Source organism: Eriocheir sinensis, chromosome 3 (assembly GCF_024679095.1).
Source record: "Eriocheir sinensis breed Jianghai 21 chromosome 3, ASM2467909v1, whole genome shotgun sequence".
NCBI classification, from domain to species: domain Eukaryota; kingdom Metazoa; phylum Arthropoda; class Malacostraca; order Decapoda; family Varunidae; genus Eriocheir; species Eriocheir sinensis.
In genome coordinates, this window is record NC_066511.1 from 24036747 (window position 1) to 24057411 (window position 20665).

A 20665-nucleotide genomic window follows, 5' to 3' on the forward strand; every position below is an offset into this window, starting at 1 on the left:
AAATAAAATAGAAAACTAACATAGCGAAAGGAGAGCGGGGCAAGGTGAGCGCGGGGGGGGGGGGGAGGGGTTGGGGAAGGCAGGCAGGTAGAAAGGCACAGAGAGGGAGGCGGGGAGACAGGCAGGCGAGCAGGTAAGGAAAAAAAAAAAAAGAGTGAGTGGGTGAGGTTTGCTGACAACAGGCGAACACGGGAGGGGAGGCAAAGGGTGGAAAAAGCTGTCAGCAAAGAGGAGGAGGTGGCGGTAGCGGCGGAAGAGGAGGAGGAAAAAGAAGAAGGAAAAGGAGAAGGAGGAGGTGGAGGAGCAGGAGGAGGAGGAGGAGGAAATACAATGTGTAAAATATTCTCAGAAATATTTGTTTTTCGACTGAGAATTAGTGAGAGAGAGAGAGAGAGAGAGAGAGAGAGAGAGAGAGAGAGAGAGAGAGAGAGAGAGAGAGAGAGAGAGAGAGAGAGAGAGAGAGAGAGAGAGAGAGAGAGAGAGAGAGAGAGAGAGAGAGAGAGAGAGAGAGAGAGAGAGAGAGAGAGAGAGAGAGAGAGAGAGAGAGAGAGAGAGAGAGAGAGAGAGAGAGAGAGAGAGAGAGAGAGAGAGAGAGAGAGAGAGAGAGAGAGAGAGAGAGAGAGAGAGAGAGAGAGAGAGAGAGAGAGAGAGAGAGAGAGAGAGAGAGAGAGAGAGAGAGAGAGAGAGAGAGAGAGAGAGAGAGAGAGAGAGAGAGAGAGAGAGAGAGAGAGAGAGAGAGAGAGAGAGAGAGAGAGAGAGAGAGAGAGAGAGAGAGAGAGAGAGAGAGAGAGAGAGAGAGAGAGAGAGAGAGAGAGAGAGAGAGAGAGAGAGAGAGAGAGAGAGAGAGAGAGAGAGAGAGATAGATAAATAGACGGAGAGAAAAACAGACATAGAGACAGACAGACAGAAACAGACACTCAAAACATGAAACAGTGTGACACGAAAAAATAATAAGTGTACGAAGAAAAGTAAGGTAAAAGGAGAGGAGCAGAGTAAAGTAGGATAGAAAACTCTGGTGAAAAAGGAAGGAGTAATGAAGGCAGGAAACAGGAGACTCACTGAAGGATAAGCGGCTAAAACCTGTGAGAAATACTGAACGGAGAGCAGAACGGTGACGGATTAAAGACAAGGTAAAGGATGGAACGATAGATAAGGAAAACAACAACAACGAAGGTCAAGTTGAAAAAAAAAAAGGGATGCGAGGGAATTATTCGAATGGAAAAAAAGCAGGAGGATAAAATGATGAAGGGAAGGAAAAAAAAACGAAGGTCATGTTTATAAAAATGCGATTCCCGGGAAACATACGAGTAAACGAGGAGCACGACTAAAACGAGACATTTTCGTGATACACGGTGGAACAAAAAGTATGATGTTTCAAAAAGAAAAATACTGCAAGAATAGAGCAGTAAAGAAAGAGGAAAAGTGCAAGATGAGCGTCAAGGGAAAGGTGGAGGTATACATGAAGAGAAAAACAAGGTGACTCAGTAATGCAGCTGTGTAAATTATTTAAGAGGGAAACTCTGTAACGTGAGAAAGCCTTCCCGTGTCACCCCTCCGCTGCTTCAGTAGTGATAAGCAGGCCGCCCCCACGACTACTTCCCTCTCCACATGCTGCACTTTGTCAAATTAGGGAACTAGTTAGCCTTCATTACATTCAATTTATATATATATATATATATATATATATATATATATATATATATATATATATATATATATATATATATATATATATATATATATATATATATATATATCAAAATAAACAAAGGTCCAGTGTCCAAATTGCAGAAAAAAAATCATTTATATTCAAGAGAAATATATATGAAAAGAAGAAAGCAAGTCCCTTTGAAAATTACTGAAAAATCTATACATATTTTGTTGATAGGTATTTAATTCTCTTGAATGATTTTTGAAAAATTTGTCAGAAAAATGGGGTGCGGTGCGACGGCCCTCGTGGGGTTTGGACACGAAGAAGTGGGCGTTGTTTTTAGTTCCTACGTTTGAATGAGACCGGCGCCTAATTATTCTCGGCTGTCATCGCTTGAGAGATGATCAGCACACTGTCCATCACGTCCATCTTCCGAGGAGTATGAATTTGAAGAGGCTTCACCTTAAAGAGCTGTCCGTTCTGAGACAGATTCGATAATGGCATGATATTTTAAATTTAAAAAAGTATTATTGTCAGAAATATATAGAGCTTTTATTTTTTTAATTTGAAGATTTCTTGCAAATTTGCAATGCGAAAAAAGTGAAAGCTACGCAGAGGCCATATATTTGTTCTCTGAGAAATTCACGGGAAAGCAGGGTTTTTTTCAGCTTTCTGTTTAAAAGGAAATATCACAGTTTCATCCAACGTCTTGGAAACTCCTCTTCCGCTGGGAAATCCGCCGAGCACGGGCCAACTGGGGTCACTTTCGGGGGAGGGGACAGGACTCCCCTCAGGCTCCGGCGAGGGGACGATGGAGAGCCAGAAGACTTGAGGCGGGGCCGGGAGGGGAAGAAACGGAGACGAAACGAAGAAGGCGAGAGGTCAGAGAAGAAGAAATTGCCGTTTGACGTTGAAGGAGACTGAGAAGGAGATGGAGCAAGACTTCCCTAGCCTCAGGTGTAAGAACGAAAAGCAGAGGAGCCAGGAAAGGAAAAAAGGGGAGAAAAAAAGGGAGATCAAACGGTGAAGACTAAAGGAGAGATTGCCTGACGCCTTGAAAAAAATAAGAAGAGAGAGGGGACGGAAGGTTAAGGGAGAAGGTATAGTTTTGATGTTAAAATGGAGACGAGGAGGAGGAAATGAAAAAGTGAAGAAGTGCTCGAGGTGAAAGAGAGGAGATGAAAGGAGAGTAAAGAGAAGGAACGGAGTTGTTGATTTGCCGTCTCCTAAGAAACTAAATTGATCACTAAAACATTTCAACGAACAATGACTAACACCAACAATAGTCATAATAACAATAGTAACAACAACAACATAAAGAGCATGTACGAAACGAAAACGTGAATAAAAAGATGTCACTAGCGTCGTAAAAGTCCATCTTGAGGCGAATAAAAACGATGGCGCTTCGACTTGAAAAATATGACCCCACAACTTCAAGGCGGATTCACAAGTTTACGAGAGGCGACACGTGGGTTGCCTGCTCTCGGGGACTCTACACGGAGCCCCCAAAAGTGTTTAGGTGTTAGACGGACAGCTCTGCCCTTAGGAACAGAAGGGGATGCAACACCAAATCTCAAAAGGATGGAACACTTTTAACTTTTATTTCGATTTACTCAACGCAGTCATACAAAAAATCACCACCTACTGAAGAAAAAGCAAATTCGACCATAACTTGGAAAATGTTACCAAAGAGGGCCAACAAACCTGCAAAGATTACGTACTTCCAAAGCTCTCTCATCATCCTCATCTGTAAAAGCGTAAAAGCGTACTGTAACTAGAAGAAATATTACCTACCTACTTAGCAGCTACAGGAGGAAAGATCGTGAGAGGTGGACAACGGAAAAGGGAGGGTGAAGAAAAACAAAAACCACGGAAAAGCTATGACAGATACTTTGAAACCTTTCCAGGAGTCTCCAGTTACGAAGCTGTCCCCGGAGATCAAACGCCCTTTCAGATAGGCGGGAGAGCTGTCGAAAGTGGTTTACTGGCCGAGAAAGGTCCTTGGAGAAGCGACACCACAACACACACCGACGGAAATATAAAACTATGATTAATGGCACACTGATCAGCAGTTACAAAACAAATCAATGTCGAAGAGACCTGTGAGGTACTATAGTCTACCAAGGGACTGAACACAACCAATCGAACCCATCAAATTAAGCTAACTTTGCCTCTTGGAATGGATTAGGTTACGTGTTATCATTACTCTTCAAGTCTCGGGAGAATGGTTTGTCTCTGTTCACTCACTGTGTAAAGCCACTGTGTGTACTTTACGAGTGTACGTCCTGTAGGCGAGACTCTGACGATATAAAAAAGCCACCATTCAGAGAGGATGAAATGAGTGACACCGAAGAGAGAGAGAGAGAGAGAGAGAGAGAGAGAGAGAGAGAGAGAGAGAGAGAGAGAGAGAGAGAGAGAGAGAGAGAGAGAGAGAGAGAGAGAGAGAGAGAGAGAGAGAGAGAGAGAGAGAGAGAGAGAGAGAGAGAGCAGGTGTTATCATGGGGGTTAATGACAGGACGCTTACAGCTGCTGGTAGTACGAAATTATGTGGTAATTGGAAAGCACGAACCTAAAAGAAAAAATGGGGAAAAAATAGGACTAAAAAAAAGCAGGAGACGATCAACCGGACAGAACAAAAGGAACCAAGGCAATAAAATAAACGGAAGCAAAATGAAAGACGGAGTGAGAGAGAAACACGAGAAAATGAATAACGAGAAACACGAGAAAATGAATAACGAGAAACACGAGAAAATGAATCACGAGAAACACGAGAAAATGAATCACGAGAAACACGAGAAAATGAATCACGAGAAACACGAGAAAATGAATCACGAGAAACACGAGAAAATGAATCACGAGAAACACGAGAAAATGAATCACGAGAAACACGAGAAAATGAATCACGAGAAACACGAGAAAATGAATCACGAGAAACACGAGAAAATGAAGCACGAGAAACACGAGAAAATGAATAACAAGAAACACGAGAAAATGAATCACGAGAAACACGAGAAAATGAATAACAAGAAACACGAGAAAATGAAGCACGAGAAACACGAGAAAATGAATCACGAGAAACACGAGAAAATGAAGCACGAGAAACACGAGAAAATGAATCACGAGAAACACGAGAAAATGAATCACGAGAAACACGAGAAAATGAATCACGAGAAACACGAGAAAATGAATCACGAGAAACACGAGAAAATGAATCACGAGAAACACGAGAAAATGAATCACGAGAAACACGAGAAAATGAATCACGAGAAACACGAGAAAATGAAGCACGAGTCGACCGTGGTAGTAACAAAGACAAAAAGAGTAAACCAACAGACAAACAAACTAGATACCATGGAAGTAGAATCAGTGAAGCTGCTGAAGGTGAAGGTGACTGTGGAGGGGGAGGGGGAGGGGGAGGGGGAGAATGAAGGTGTAGAGGTAGGGGGGGGGATGGGGAATGGATGCTCCTCCACCAGACAGCCAGCCTTCCCTAAGATCGATACCAGCGTGCGTCCGCCCTCCGCGCCCACACTCCTACCTCTGGCGACTGTGGCTGTAGTGCTGCCGGCGGCGGGGTGGCGGTGGGATCACAGGATGGGTGGAAGCAAGGGTGGGTGGGTGGAAGCAAGGGAAAGAGGGAGGCGGTGGGCGTAGGGAGGTTGTAATATTGATGCCGGTGGTTATGGTGTTACTTGGTTGCCATGGAAAGGTCTAGCTGGTTGAGTGGATGGAACTGCAGAAGTAGAAATGGAGACAGGGAGACGGGTAGGACTGAGTGTGTTGGCGGACAAAAACCGGAGAAGGATAATCAGGAGAGAGAACGAGAGATGGAGAGAGAAGGGGGGCTGGCGTAACGCTGGCAAGATAGGAGACGAGGCGGAAGATGAGAATGATGACTAAGTGCCAAGTGTTGTTCGGAAGGGAGGAGAGGGAGGGGGGGAAGGCGGAAGGAGGGGGGGCTTTGTGGAGTAATTAGTATGATGAGATAATGGCCGCGTTAGATGGGTTATGAGGGTGTGTGGTAATGCTCAGTGGACGACCAAAGAGGAGAGGAGGGAAGAGCAAATGTGTACGGATAAGCCTCTAATATGATTGTGGTGAAGCCTCGTCTCAGCAAGCAGCGTTGATGTGGGCGGGTGCTTTAGTCTTGATGAAGCAGAGAGAGAGAGAGAGAGAGAGAGAGAGAGAGAGAGAGAGAGAGAGAGAAAACAGGGTACCCTGGTGAGACATGAATGTGAAGCTCCGAAACAGTCCCTAGACATGAAACCCATGACTACACGAAGCACCAAGACTGAGACTGTCCCGTGCACAAAATTGGACAAGAAAAAAATAACTCTCTCTCTCTCTCTCTCTCTCTCTCTCTCTCTCTCTCTCTCTCTCTCCCCCCGCATGTAGGAGGGAAAAAAAGGTTGGCTGCAATAGTTGAGCGTTAATGAATCAGCGTTCCTCGCCAAATGTGCTTCATAGTTCTCGTAATCGCAGCGGCGGCCCAGCCTCCGGCGAGCTAGCTAACATGGTCCACTGGCCTTGGCTGGATAAAAGTGTCTAATGGTCTTTCTCTCAATTAAACTCGTTATTAGCTGCAATATGATTTAGAACCTGCAAGCTGAATAATCCAATACAAATGTGGTTAAATGAATGAAGCCAAGAGCAATATCGGCTGCTACATCTTAAATTTCCATAATAAAATAAATATTACACATTAATTTTCATTTTCACAACCAGGCATAAGAAGCAGGGATCTCGAGGCGTTATGGTTATGAAGTGTAAAACTGACATTGATTTTTTGTCTAGGTACAGCAACAGCTCACGGCCATCACAACTAATGAATATCAAACAAATGCGCAAAGGTTATATTGAGTTACAAGAACCACTGTTTTATAAATACATTGCATGGTTTTGTGAAGAAAAGAGGCACGACCCACTGAGCAAGGAACAAATATGAATACATCCACCTCTAAACTATGCGTATGAGATAGTTGAGAAACCATTGAAAAATAAACGTAAATAATGGCAACAGAACAAAGGAAGAAAATGGAAATCACAAAAATGGAAATAAAAAAATGAAGTATTTCACAACGTTAAGTACTTCGCTAAATTAAGCGACCTAAACAACTTATTATTAATCCGCGATTATCACTACTATGTGCTTATGTACTCTCTTCTTGCCTCGGTTCTTTGCTACACAAGGTCATGATAACTTTTCTGGAGATACTGTTTTATACGAAGCTTCAAACAAGAAAAGTTGCCTTAGCACCGAGGAACAGGACAAGACAATCGAACATCTAGCAACGCGAGACACAGCCAACCGAAAAAAACAACTCCAGGAAGAAGAATAAAAATACAATGCAAACTGCACAAAAACAAGCAACATTCCAAGTAAATTCACATCCACCAAAATACACAAACATGCAAAACAATTTATGAACTCCCGTGCGTGTGCCAGTGTGTGTGTGTGTGTGTGTGTGTGTGTGTGTGTGTGTGTGTGAGACTAAATGTGTGTGTGGGGGAGAACTCTTTAGGGTGGCTGAGCAATCAACTGGGAAGAGATGAAATAATTAATTTGATGACGAGGACTTTTAATCAGAGCGGAGGTAGAAACTAGGTCACACGGCGTGGTAACAAGCGGGGAGGGCGGGGCAAGACGCCGTCATGAGCCCGGTTGAAAGTTGGGCCGAGCATTGGGGTACAAATGGCCCACTTTTTTTCATATTTCACCATAGGCTGTGAAAGAATACTTGGTTTAAGAACGAAATGATCTATTAAGGAAGAAACATAAATTTGAAACTGCTTGAACTTGTGTATACACTTCTGTGGAGCATTGGTCAGCGTGCCTGGCTAAGATTCCGCGGGCCCGGGTTCGAATCTGTCCCAGGCAGTCGATATGCAGCCCACCCAGCTGTTCATCCTTCCTTTCGGGCTGGTCGATAAATGGGTACCTGGGGAAACCTGGGGAAGGTAAACTGTGGCAGTCCCGCATTTCACATTGGCCCGCTTCTTACCTGCCACAGGGTCAAAGGGCCAACGATTCGGAGACGAGCAACGCAGTCACGCGCAGCTGTAGCGTAATGACCCACGTTTACCTTTTAACTTGTGAAAAACTTTATTTTTCCTGTAACCGCCTTCAAGGAGAAATATTCTTCACACAAAAATCTGGAGACTAATAAATAATATAAGTTTATTGAATTTAACGGTTTCTAGACTTTTGCTGTGGGATAAACATTGTTTTCCACAAGTAAGAACGACACCAAAATGAACTAATTTCTTGTTACTTTTGGGAAAACATTTGCAAGTCATAAAAGCTACTGTTTCGATTATTCTTAACAAAAAAAGAAGGAATCAAACTTCAACTTCTTGTTCTTAATCACAAAAAAGGTACAGACCTTATATTTCGTGGTGATCATCATCATCGTATAGGAAAGAAACTGACCCTCGCTCATATTCTAACAAACGGGGAGTCTGAAAATCATCGTGTCATTTAAACCTCATGATCATCTATAAATCAGCTCTCGGTCACGCTACACTTCTTGTCGTAGCGTGTGATGGCCAAAACTTTGACATTTACACTAGATACCAAAGGATGACGTAACGGAAAGGGGGTAATGTCATACTGTATCAGAGGAGCAGGCCGGAAGGGCCCTAAGATCACGATGTTGCTCAGTTATATATAAGAAAGGCCCATAAACACATTTTTATCATGGAAACACACAGAGGACACCTTCAGTCCCTTTGGCACGTTAGCACCATTGGAACAAAACAGAGCATTGATGAGACTTTTAGTATTCTTTATTCTAACCTGCATGAATCCCTTGGGGTGGTCTTCTTGAATACGGTCACACCTAATGTTTTTAGTAGTAGTAGTAGTAGTAGTGGTAGTAGTAGTAGTAGTAGTAGTGGTAGTAGTAGTAGTGTAGCACTGGTAGTAGTAGTAGTAGTAGTAGTAGTAGTAGTGTAGCATTGGTAGTAGTAGTAGTAGTAGTAGTAGTAGTAGTAGTAGAAGTAGTAGTAGTAGTAGTAGAAGTAATGTAGCGTTGGTAGTAGTAGTAGTAGTAGTGTAGCGTTGGTAGTAGTAGTAGTAGTAGTAGTGTAGCATTGGTGGTAGTAGTAGTAGTAGTGTAGCATTGGTAGTAGTAGTAGTAGTAGTAGTAGTGTAGCATTGGTGGTAGTAGTAGTAGTAGTAGTAGTAATGCGTTATATGACAACAGCAAAGTGACAGGGTACGGTTGCTAAGGTGTGGGTAGCGTGAAGCAGGTGGGGGAGGCTGGGTACCCAAGATATACCTCTGATCAATACCTGCTGACATTTGGTTGGGAATTGGGTCACTGGATCTCTCTCTCTCTCTCTCTCTCTCTCTCTCTCTCTCTCTCTCTCTCTCTCTCTCTCTCTCTCTCTCTCTCTCTCTCTCTCTCTCTCTCTCTCTCTCTCTCTCTCTCTCTCTCTCTCTCTCTCTCTCTCTCTCTCTCTATCTCTCTCTCTCTCTCTCTCTCTCTCTCTCTCTCTCTCTCTCTCTCTCTCTCTCTCTCTCTCGGCTTCGTTTTATCTTTTTTTTCCACTCCAAAGCCACTATGATGAAAATTCTTATTAAAAATTATGAAAAACAAGGCAGGATGAATGGTGCTGATGGCGGGGGGAGCGGCGATGGGGTGGTGCCCACGGGGTGGTACATGTGCTGTTGCCCTGGTAACAGTGAGAGCAATAGTAGTAGTACTATAAAAAATAGCAGTAGTAGTAGTAGTAGTAGTACGGTAGTAGCAGTGGTAGAAGTAGTAGTAGTAATGTATTTATAGCTGAGGTCGTTGTGTGCGTGTGTGTGTGTGTGTGTTTTAATGCATAGTGCGTTAGTAATGATACATTTATTATACGATATCCTAAAGGAAAGTGGCTTGAGATTAACAGAAATATATAACAGTACTAAACATGTGCATTTACAAGAGACGTGTAAATAAACATTCGTTCCTAAATACATCTGTATATAACGCAAGGAACAATTTTCAATCTATATCATGACCGACAGTATAGCAAATAAAATATTCTCTGAGTAACACGGCCTCAGGAAATCAGCCTATCGATCACACCCAGATGACCGTCCCTGGCAGGGTGCGGGGCGAGGGCACGCCCAGCCTCTCAGTAATCCGTCCAGCCGCCTCGCTCTCTCAACAGTGCACCTGCAGGGTATCGGCAAAATATTCCATTACAAGAGTGATCCATTGTTATGATTTTTTTTTGCATTGATTGCAGCCCAGCCTTCAGTGTACAAGCATATTAGAAAAGGAAAGAAAAGGAAAGGAAAGGATAGAGATGGGGGGCAGCAGGAAAGTGATATACTTAATCCTCACAATTTTAAAAAGTTTAAATAGAATCCAGTTAACAGTGTTTCTCTTAACTCACTTTTCCTGTTTAGAATATTCCTTTCAGTTTCCTACTTTTTAGATTAACATATATTAGTTTTAAGCGTAAAAAATGCAACATTTCCATTATTCTATTAGGGTGAAGACTTTCTCAAACGTCATGGTTAATCTGAAAAGAAACTATTTGTTCATCGAGTTTTATTTTTATTTGTTTTTAAAAACAAAATTCTATGATGTCTTCTTTGAACAACGGTATTATAAAGTTGATCAGCATTTTAAGTGTTGGCCATCGGAAGAATGAAGATGATTACGTGACGGCAAAAAAAAAAAAAAAAAGGTTCTGCAAGTTCTCAAGACAAGTAAATAATGGAAAAGTTTTCTAAATAAGCCTGTAATAAGATAAAGCTGATTCTCGCCCCTACTCACAAAAGCCACCGCGACTGAAACCAAAAACAACCCAAGTAGTGGAAGCTTTTTCTCTATTTTCCACGTTGAGGAAATGAGAAATAACGAAATTACTCAGTTTAATAGTTTGAGTCACCACTCGGGATTTCGTCTCACTGTTTTTCAACCGCCAAATAGTAAGTTCGGTCTTCCTAGCGCCATCCCCTCCCTGACCTGTGCCTTTTGCCTCACTCTGGAACTTGTCTCTTCCCCGCCAGCCGCACCCGCCCTGCTTGCCTCGCCCCTCACGCGCCTGCCGTCCCCATAACACCTGCCGTTTCCTTCCCTCCTTCCCGCCACCCACGTCCTGCCACCTGCTCCCCTCCTCCCGCTCTGCCACACCCATTTCAGTCTGGCCACACCCTTCCAGCGGCGCCACATCCCTTCAAAGCCTCCTACATCCTTCCTGCATGCCCAGTCCATCTCGCCCCCCGTCTTCTCCCTTTCACTCCCCTCTGCACTCCCCTTATGGCTGTCGTTTTTTCTTTTTCTTGCCTCCTTTTCCTGCATCATGCACCAACGTTGTCTGCTTACCATTCCCGCCCACCAGAGGCCTCCACTCCGCCATGCAATCATCCTCCCCCTCCAGTTTACCTGACTCGAATGGGGCGGAGTGGACTCGTCGTTCAATATTCTTTATACATTTATTAATATTCGTAAATGGTAAACTGTATCAAAACTGGAAAGCAATCGCAATGGCTGGATGTTTTTTGTATAATGCATTTTTTATGTTGCATTTGGAGTGCTATGTGCAAGGCTAAGTTAGGCAATACTGAAAGTGGCACGAGCTCTCTGTTAAGCTCTCTCAGCCGTCATTAAGTGAGAGCATAAACCCTTTAAAGACTGCTGCTAACACACGACAATTTTCCTCCTTCAGTTTATTTGCGAATAGTTTTCCAGGCGTAAATCTGTAAGCAGCAAGACTGTTTTTCTTCAGACTTTTACAAAATATTTCCTTCATTATTCACCCGTCAGCTGTAGCACTCTCATCCATGAATGTGCACTGGATGGTTCAAAAAATGGCACAAATCAGCAACATGTTCAACCCCTCGATTTTTCGTGACACACTTTCCGAAGTATATTCATGTATGTCACAGCGGATTTCATTGGGCCGTAAATACCAAACAGACACGAGGTGATTTTGAATTGATAACACTCGGCGCTGCCCCTTCCCCCGCCGCCCCGTGATGCCTCCCGAGCCGTGGTGTGTGTGTGTGTGTTTTGGGGGGTTGGGGGCGTGCCATTCATGCAACGCAGGTGAAAACTAGTTTGTATGAGCACTTGAATACATAATGGCAGATACTAACGCTAATGACAAACGTAAAACAACACTCAAGAAAACGAGGCCAATAACACACGAGCGGTATGAGAGGAATGGCCATCTTAATATCACAGGCCACAAGAACACATCCCTTCGCCTTCGTAACACCACATGAAAATCAGAACTTGCCCTCCTCCACACACTTACCGTTCCTATAAAATACAACACGTCTTACTCTCAAGAACATAGAAGTAAGCAGTTACACGCGTTGTTACACCGAAAACTTTCGTCATAAAAACACAAAGAACACATCTTGCTCACACTCACCGAACAGGGAAGGGAAGGGAGGCAGCAGCAGGAACTCTCCACCTACTGCCAGGCGTACAAACTTTCCTTGACGAAATACTCCTGTCGATGGAAAGGCGGCGCCCTGGTGTCACGTCTGGTCGAGTCACGTCACGTTGTCACCAGAGAGATCGTCACGTGAACGCTATGGATGCCAGGGAGGTCCAGGCACCACTCAGGCCAAGCAAGGGTTCCACAGCGGTCCCGCCCACCATGTCACGGCACTGATTCAGATACAACTGGTTCGGATCCCGCTGACTCTTCCCGAAGCAGAATGAACCTTCGAGGAAACGCTTTATTTTATGAGATGAAACAAAAATCCCCAAAAAATATATGATAGATTTTATAATTCAAATAGAAGAGAGAGAGAGAGAGAGAGAGAGAGAGAGAGAGAGAGAGAGAGAGAGACCAAAACCTCCGCTTGGGCGAATATCAATAAAATCAAGGTTAAAACATTAAATTTTCATGTATGAGTATGCAGTGACGTGGGGCAACCAGTGAAACAAGCAGCAACTGTTCACCGACTTAAAACAGATACATGCGCAAGTAAGGGAAAGGAATGATAAATTAATCAATCGATAAATCAATCAGCATCAGAGAGAAGATGGCGCCACTATAAACACTTGCCTGCGCCATGACGGGCTGGGGCCGACTACCATCCAGGCCCCTCAAGAAAGCCTACCGGCGCTATAGGCGTACACGTAAAAAAAAGAAGAAAAAAAAACTCATAGATAGTAAAAACGAAGCCAAAATATTTCATACAACAAATAAAGTGCTGTGGCGCTTGTTTCACTGACGGACATGGACTAAACATTTGATGCCTCCCCAAGCAAAAGATAAAGGAAAAAGAAAGAAAAAGGAAAGAGCAAAGAAAGAAATTAATAGGGAATAAAAGTGTATAATGCCTGAGATGAAAACAACAACAACAAATAAGCAAACCATTATACAAACGAGAAAACAAGCAATAAATAACCAGGCACATCGTTATATACATGTAGAAACAAAGATACCTATTAAGATCACAAAAAGCTAAACACACACTCATTAAATCCGCTGATGAGCACCGTGTTTACCTCGACAACGGTGAAAAATGAGTCTCCTCTTTTGATGTCATTCCACGCGGTACGCACGAAATTCATTAAACACATAGGCAGACATGTGTAGCCATCCTGTCGCTCGACGCGGACACATGATATTCACCATGCATACCCGTCCATGGTGAAGCGGCTTACACGCCTGACTACGAATCTGCAGGCCTGGGTTTGAATCCTGGGGAAAGGTAAATTGTGGTAATGCGGATGTCATACTGGCCCTATGTCCCGAGGTAATAGGCTCAAGGGCCGATGAGCCGAAGATGAGCATTAAGGCCACGCGCAACTATATCGTATGTTCCTAACTTTACTTTTAAACATACATGTGTCCACCACTCTGTTGTGCACGCCATTTACGAATCTTGGTAGTAAGACAGATCACGATTAGATCGCACTTTTTTAGGATTCTATTTTCGGACGCTCTTAAATAAGTTGTGTAACTAATGCTAAGTATTACATGAAAATATCTATTGTTATCATTATTACTATTATTTCTATTATTATTATTATTATTATTATTATTATTATTATTATTATGATGATGATGATGATGATGATGATGATGATGATTATATTATTAAGATTATTATTATTATTATTATTATTATTATTATTATTATTATTATTATTATTATTATTATTATTATTATTATTATAAAAAAATGTGTTTACTATTTGTTGCGATAACTAGTTAAACTTGCAGTAAACATTTTTTTGAAGTGACAATTTCCGCCAGGGCAGTTCATGAATACAGGTGAACATGCAATTTTCAGCACCAACAAATATTTCAGCGAATATAATTACACTCGGATATGCTGTATATATGTGTATTTTTTTCTGCATAACATTTGCTATACATTAAATGGACGCGCACGATGTTTTGAAGCAGGGATGACAATGGGGAGGCAATGGAAAGGCTGATGATAACGACGCTCGCGGTGGAAATGCTGGTGAAGATGAAAGTAATAGGTGATGGTGACGGCTGCAGTGGCGGTTGAAGATGATGGTGATGTTTGCAAAGATGATGAAAGTTCACGATGGTAATGGTGATGTAAGCGAAGGGGTATTTGTGATGAAAATGAAAGGGATGGTAACAATGAGAGTGAAGGCGATGGCAATAGTGAAGGTGATAGTGATGCTGATAATGGTAGAAAGGGAGGCAGTATTAGCGGTGATGGTGCATGGTGGTGGGTATCCTTATCAGCGGCCATTCATTTGAGTAGCACAAGTATACTTTTGGTGACGATCAGCCGCGGGGAGAGGCAGCTGCAGGTGGGAGAGAGTGAAGGGAACACCTGCTGGAAACACATGTAGCGACCCCTGCTCTCCCCCAGACACACACACACACACTCTCTCTTATTAAAAAACATCATTAACAATACAAAGAACAATAACAGCGAAACCACAGACCAACAAGAGAAAAAGAGGGAATCAAATTATCGTCCATTAATTTGACAAAACTAGAAACAAAAACAGAAACCCGGAAATATGTAATGACGAACAAGCATGACAGCTGGAACAGAGGGAGGAGGAGGGAGGCTGAATGCAAAGTAACAACTCACTCGTGGAAACTTGAATATTTTACATGAGAGTTAGAAGTGAATAAAAAAGAAAGAAAAATGCCAAAATCACATAAATTGAAAAAAAAAAAGAAACGAAACGCTGTGGAATTAAAATTATTAGGAACGCGAGATAACGGCGATAACGGCGATAAAGGTTATAGACCCCAGATAAAAATGAGGGAGCCGGGTGCGAGTGTGTCCCCGCCGGTGACTGGCCCGTACGGAAAGCAGGCAGGGAGGGCTGATGATGAGGAGGATGACGACGATGATAATAATAATAATAATAATAACTGATAATATATGTAACAATCCTTAATAATAATAATAAAAAAAGATAATAATAATAAAAATAATAATAATAATGATAATAATAATAATAATAATAATAATAATAATAATAATAATAATAATAATAATAATAATAATAATAATAATAATAATAATTACAACAAAAAACATAACAGTAGCGCCAACAAGAACGACAAGAGCATCAACAACAACAACGTCAAGAGCAGCAGCAGCAGCAACAACAACAACGACAACAACAACAGCAACAACAACACTAATCAAAAATAAAATAATAATGGCCATATTGAGACAACTACGCCTCCGTGATCTAGTGGTCAGCGTGCCTTGCTACTAATCCGCGGATCCGGGTTCGAATCCCGGCCCGGGCAGTCGGCGTGCAGCTCACCCAACTGTTCATCCTCTCTTTCGGGCTGGTCGATTAATGGGTACACTGAGAAACCTGGGGAAGGTAAACTGTGGTAACCCGGATGTCACACTGGCCCTGTGTCCCGTCCCGGGGTAATGGGCTCCTTCTCACCACAGGCTCAAGAGCCAATGGGACGGAGATGACCACCAAGGCCACGCGCAGCTATATCGTATGCCCCAAACTTTACCTTAAGACAACTGGAGGTAACACAGCCACCTCGAATTGCCTTAAAATGGCCTATATGTTATAAAAGCCCGTGCATGAGTAGATTAAAGCCGTGGGTGCCCCAACCGAGTTGAGGCTGGCTGAGAGGTAGGCTGAGCCTTACACATTTGACCTCTGTGTAGTCACTATACAGAGCGTAGCGAAGATGGCAGCGAGCGCCGCCTGAGCGGTTCTGGGTTACCTCGAATGATAATAATAAAAAATAATTATAATATTTATAATAGAAGCAGCAGCCCATCCAGCAAGCACTAAATCATTGTCTAAATATTCACAATGAAGTACAAGTACCTAGTTACACACCCTTTGGGTGGCTGCCTACGAAAAATAAAAAAAATTGGTGAAGAAGCCCTTTAGGATCTGATGTAAAAAAATCCCAAGGTAAAATAATAAAAACAGATACTTGAAGTTTAGATTGCATTCTTTCTTCTTCTTCTTCTTCTTTTTCCTATTCTTCTTTTTGTCTTCTTCTTCTGCCTAAATCATTATCATTAGCTTTTCCTTTCGTGCCAATGCTGGTCTTTATCGCCCCTATCCCGGCAGCTTCCAAGTCAAAGATAAGAAGCTTTCTCATTATCTCGTGTCTGTTGTCTCCGCGAAAGGTTATTGGCTAACCCGACTGTCAATGACCCCCCTAGCGATAGATAATGAAGCGAATTGTGTCGCAGAGAGAGAGAGAGAGAGAGAGAGAGAGAGAGAGAGAGAGAGAGACCCCTGGTTTCTGCGCAGCTTGAAGTCACTACGAGAACAACCGGCCACACATCACTTCACACAAGTGACGCCATAGCTTAGCTTAGCTCTCTACACAAAAACAATTCAAACGCACACACCCCAGCACGCCGGGGGTATACAAATAAGGTGCCCGATAAACAATAACTACACCAGAACAACTAACGAACCTACACCATACAACTGTACACTCCTACTGTCTTTCCTATTCCCCACCTGTACCTCACCACTAACCCACTTCCTCTTCGTACTATACCTTGATTAAAAATAAAGAGAGAGAGAGAGAGAGAGAGAGAGAGAGAGAGAGAGAGAGAGAGAGAGAGAGAGAGAGAGAGAGAGAGAGAGAGAGAGAGAGAGAGAGAGAGAGAGAGAGAGAGAGAGAGAGAGAGAGAGAGAAAGCAGAGAGATACACAGACATTCATTCAGCGTCTCTGCTACGTGAGGGAAGGCTGAGTGGAACATAGTATTATTGTGTGTGTGTGTGTGTGTGTTTGGGTGTGTGTTTGGGTGGACGTTTACAAAGGGAAAGGAAAACTAACTCTAGGAGTTATGTACAGGCCACCCAACCTTAACAGGCAGGACACGAGTATATTACTACAGGAGATTGGCAGGGTGAGTATGAGTAGAAATGTCTGCGTAATGGGGGACTTTAATTATAGGAATATAGACTGGGAAGACCTAGTGGGTGACCTGGAAGCCGAGGACTTTCTTGAAGTTATACAAGATAATTTCCTTAAGCAGGTAGTTACTGAGCCTACTAGAGGAGATAACATATTAGACTTAGTCCTAACCAATAATGGGAACTTGCTACTGACAGGGTGGTGGATGAGTGGAATAGGCTTAGCAGTCATGTGGTGAGTGCCAATACAATTGTCACATTAAAAAATAGACTAGATAAATTAATGGATATTAGGTGGGGTTAGATACACGGGAGCTTAGGGTCAAAGGAGCTGCCTCGTACAGGCCTACCGGCCTCTTGTAGACTCCTGCGTTCTTATGTTCTTATGTTCTTATGTGTGTGTGTGTGTGTATGCGTGTGTGTTGTTTTCTTATCGATAAAGACGGAGCTAAGGCACGTCAGGGAAGTAGAAGAAACACACACACACACACACACACACACACACACACACACACACACACACACACACACACACACACACACACACTATAATACTCTGTTCCACTCAGCCTTCCCTCACGTAGCAGAGACGCTGAATGAGATGAGGAATGAGAGGCAGTTGTAAAGGGTAAAGGTCATACTTAGGTGAAGGCCGCGAGAAAAGCGAGAAGATGGGTTGGTTAAGTAAGGGAAGGACGAGAGGCTGGGAGCGTTGAGACATACAATAATGGAAGAGAGGGGTGCCTGTGAGAATGCTGGTAGACGTAGTGAGAATAAAAGAAGGATGAAGAGGACTTAGATATTCAAGTGGAAAGGAAAGAATGACTGAAAATGACGAAAGGTTTTGAATATCTGATTTTTGAACAGTATCCTCTTTGGAACATTGAAAAAAATTACACTGTTATATATAAAACCGATTATGATGAAGATAAAGGCATCTGAAGGAGGAATTTATACCTTGTACAAAGATAAAATATATACTCAAGCCAAAAAGCACGTTAAACTTAAATGAGAAGAATGAAAGGAAATATAATAGTGAAAACACGTATGGGAGGGTAAATGCGTGGCCTTTAAGAGAACTAACACGACTTTAGTACTAGCAAAGATTTAACCAAGCGGCTGCAGGGAAACAACACTCTAGGTTAGAAAGTGGAATGGTCCCGTTCTGTGTGTTTCCTCGCCACCTCCACGACCCCTGTCCTTCCTCCCCCCTCCCCCTCCTTCATCCTTCTTCTCCTACTTCTTCTTTCCCTCCTCCTCCTCCTTCCCTTTTTCCTTTCCCTTCTCCTCCTATTCCTCCTACTCCAACTCCTACGTCTCCTCCACCTTCTCCTTCTCCTTCTTCTTCTTGTCCTCCTCCACCTTCTCCTTCTCCTTCTCCTCCTCCTCCTCCTCCTTCCTGTTCTTCTTCCTTTTCCTTCTGCCATGTGCTTCAGGCGATGCATTACTCGAGTTCCGCAACACACACACACACACACACACACACACACACACACACACACACACACACACACACACACACACACACACACACACACGGGTAGACGGTGACTGAGTGGTTAGCGTGCGGGCCCCGCATTCACCGCGCCATGGACAACGTCGGTTCGAATCCCCACGCTACCACCTTAGGCCGAGTGGCCTAAGACTACCTACATGCTGTCCATAAGACCACCCATCAACCCCAGGTGCCCCCAGGTACACCAGCCCGACCATCATGCTGCTGGGAGAATTCGGTTCAGGTTCAGTGCAGTGTTGAGGCCCGTCACTCAGGTGGTCATGGTTGGGGCAAGTGGCAAGGGCAAGTGGCATGGGGCAGTGCAGACGTTTTGATGTTCCCACGCCTACCGCTTCTCGGTCCACCTCTTCCTATCTTGTCTCACCGGCCGGAGAGATTAGCAAGTCATCACTAAGCTGAGTGACGGCCGACACCGCTTCTACCTGCACCCCTGCCATCAACTGCGACCTGACCCTTTTTTGACCTGGGGTTGACCTGGGGCTTAAACACCTGACCTGTCACCCGGAATACCACACCGCCTCCTTCAGCACTAACGCACTGCATTCCACCACCTCACCTCCCCCCCACCACCCCAGACCCCCTATACCCCTTTCACATTGTCGTTTTTTTTCTATTTTATTTCAATATTGTATTTTTAACATGTATATTTTCAGCTTTACAGCTGCAATCACTTAATAAACCGTTTATTATTATTATTATTATTATTATTATTATTATTATTATTATTATTATTACACACACACAAACAAACAAACACACGTACACAAGCTTTCTTCGGCCATACTTACGTTTCTTCAAATAATTTTTTTAAGTTCTTCTAGAAAGTTTACTTAGACGTGTGTGTGTGTGTGTGTGTGTGTGTGTGTGTGTGTGTGTGTGACTGTGCCTCTAACCTCTGAATCATATGAAAGGGAATTTTATCATAAAACTTCGAAGAAATTTTTAGCTCAAAAGAAGTTCATGAATTGTTTTTTCGAGGTGGCATAAAATCAATCCTATTGAGAACAAAAGAAAGAGACCCACCATACTATACAAACAGTTCCTCTTTTCACTTTCATTACTTGCTGACGCCACTCCTATCGACCCCCTGCTGTCCCTCCCTCCGCGGCATTCTTCCTCCATTGGGGTCAGAATGGTTAATATCTTATCAGCTTATCTTACCGGCTCCTCTATCTTCCTCTCCTTACCACCCGCCCTGCTACCATGATCAAATATTCTACATCTTCACCATCCGCATCTCCCATATTGCCTCACACACACACACACACACACACACACACACACACACACACACACATGGCACCACTACAAAAAACACTTACCTGCGCCAATACGGGTTGGGGCCGACTACCATCCAGGCCCCTCAAGCAAGCCTACCGGCGCTATAGGCGTAGACGTAAAAAACGAAAACAACAACAAAAAAAAACCTGCACACACTTGAGAGAAAAAGAGAAAGAGGGAAAGTAAAAGATGAAACACTCGTCAAGAATGATGTTTCCTCCGTCTTTTGTTCCGTGGAGTGGCAACGTTTTCTCATTTTTTTCCGGCAAAACACTGAAGAGCAAAGAAAAAGTAGGACAGAGGACAAAGCCAGCCCTGTCCTCCCTCCGCCCCTCCTCACCTTCAACACCCCAGCCATGCCCGCCTCGCCATCAGCACTCCCTCACCTGTTTATGCACTACGTCCACCACCTGAGGAAAGAGGAGGTACTACAAAGGGCACAGTTACCCATGTCCTTCCTCCACACCTTAGCCCTAACAAGCTAGTCCTTTCCATCTCCATCAGTCACCATTAACTCTCCTTCACCTGTATATCCACCGTGCCTACCACCTATTCCACTTTCCCTCAGTTCTACCAATGAGCGAACAATGCTGGTGATGGTGATGGGTGTTGTGGTGGAGGTGGATGTAGGTATGGTGTGATGGGGTGCACCCAACACACGATCCACTCTGTAGGTAGTGGTGGAGAAGGGTGTGGTCGTGGTAGTGAGTGGTGAGTGTGGGTGTATAGCGGTCGTTAGCAAGGTGCACTCTCAGCTACTCTACAAATTCTCAGGTCCGCCAAGGAGTGAGCAATGTTAGTGGTGGTGGTGGTGGTGGTAGTGTTAGTGTGGAGGTGGGTGTGGTGATGGGTGTGGTGGAGAGTGGTGGAGGCTTCAGCGT

The 20665-nt window shown here is 43.5% G+C and overlaps 2 protein-coding genes across 3 annotated transcripts in view; one reads left to right on the top strand and one right to left on the bottom strand.

The window, feature by feature from the left end:
* LOC127006964 (uncharacterized) overlaps positions 1-12329 on the bottom strand; it is a 114973-nt gene extending 102644 nt beyond the window's left edge. For both annotated transcript variants that reach the window (XM_050877417.1, XM_050877408.1), the window contains exon 1: positions 12032-12329. The gene's annotated coding sequence lies outside the window, so the exon portion shown is untranslated. The remainder of the gene's footprint in view (positions 1-12031) is intronic.
* Positions 1-20665, top strand: part of LOC127003322 (uncharacterized) — a 69598-nt gene that overhangs the window by 43872 nt on the left and 5061 nt on the right. The window lies entirely within an intron of this gene.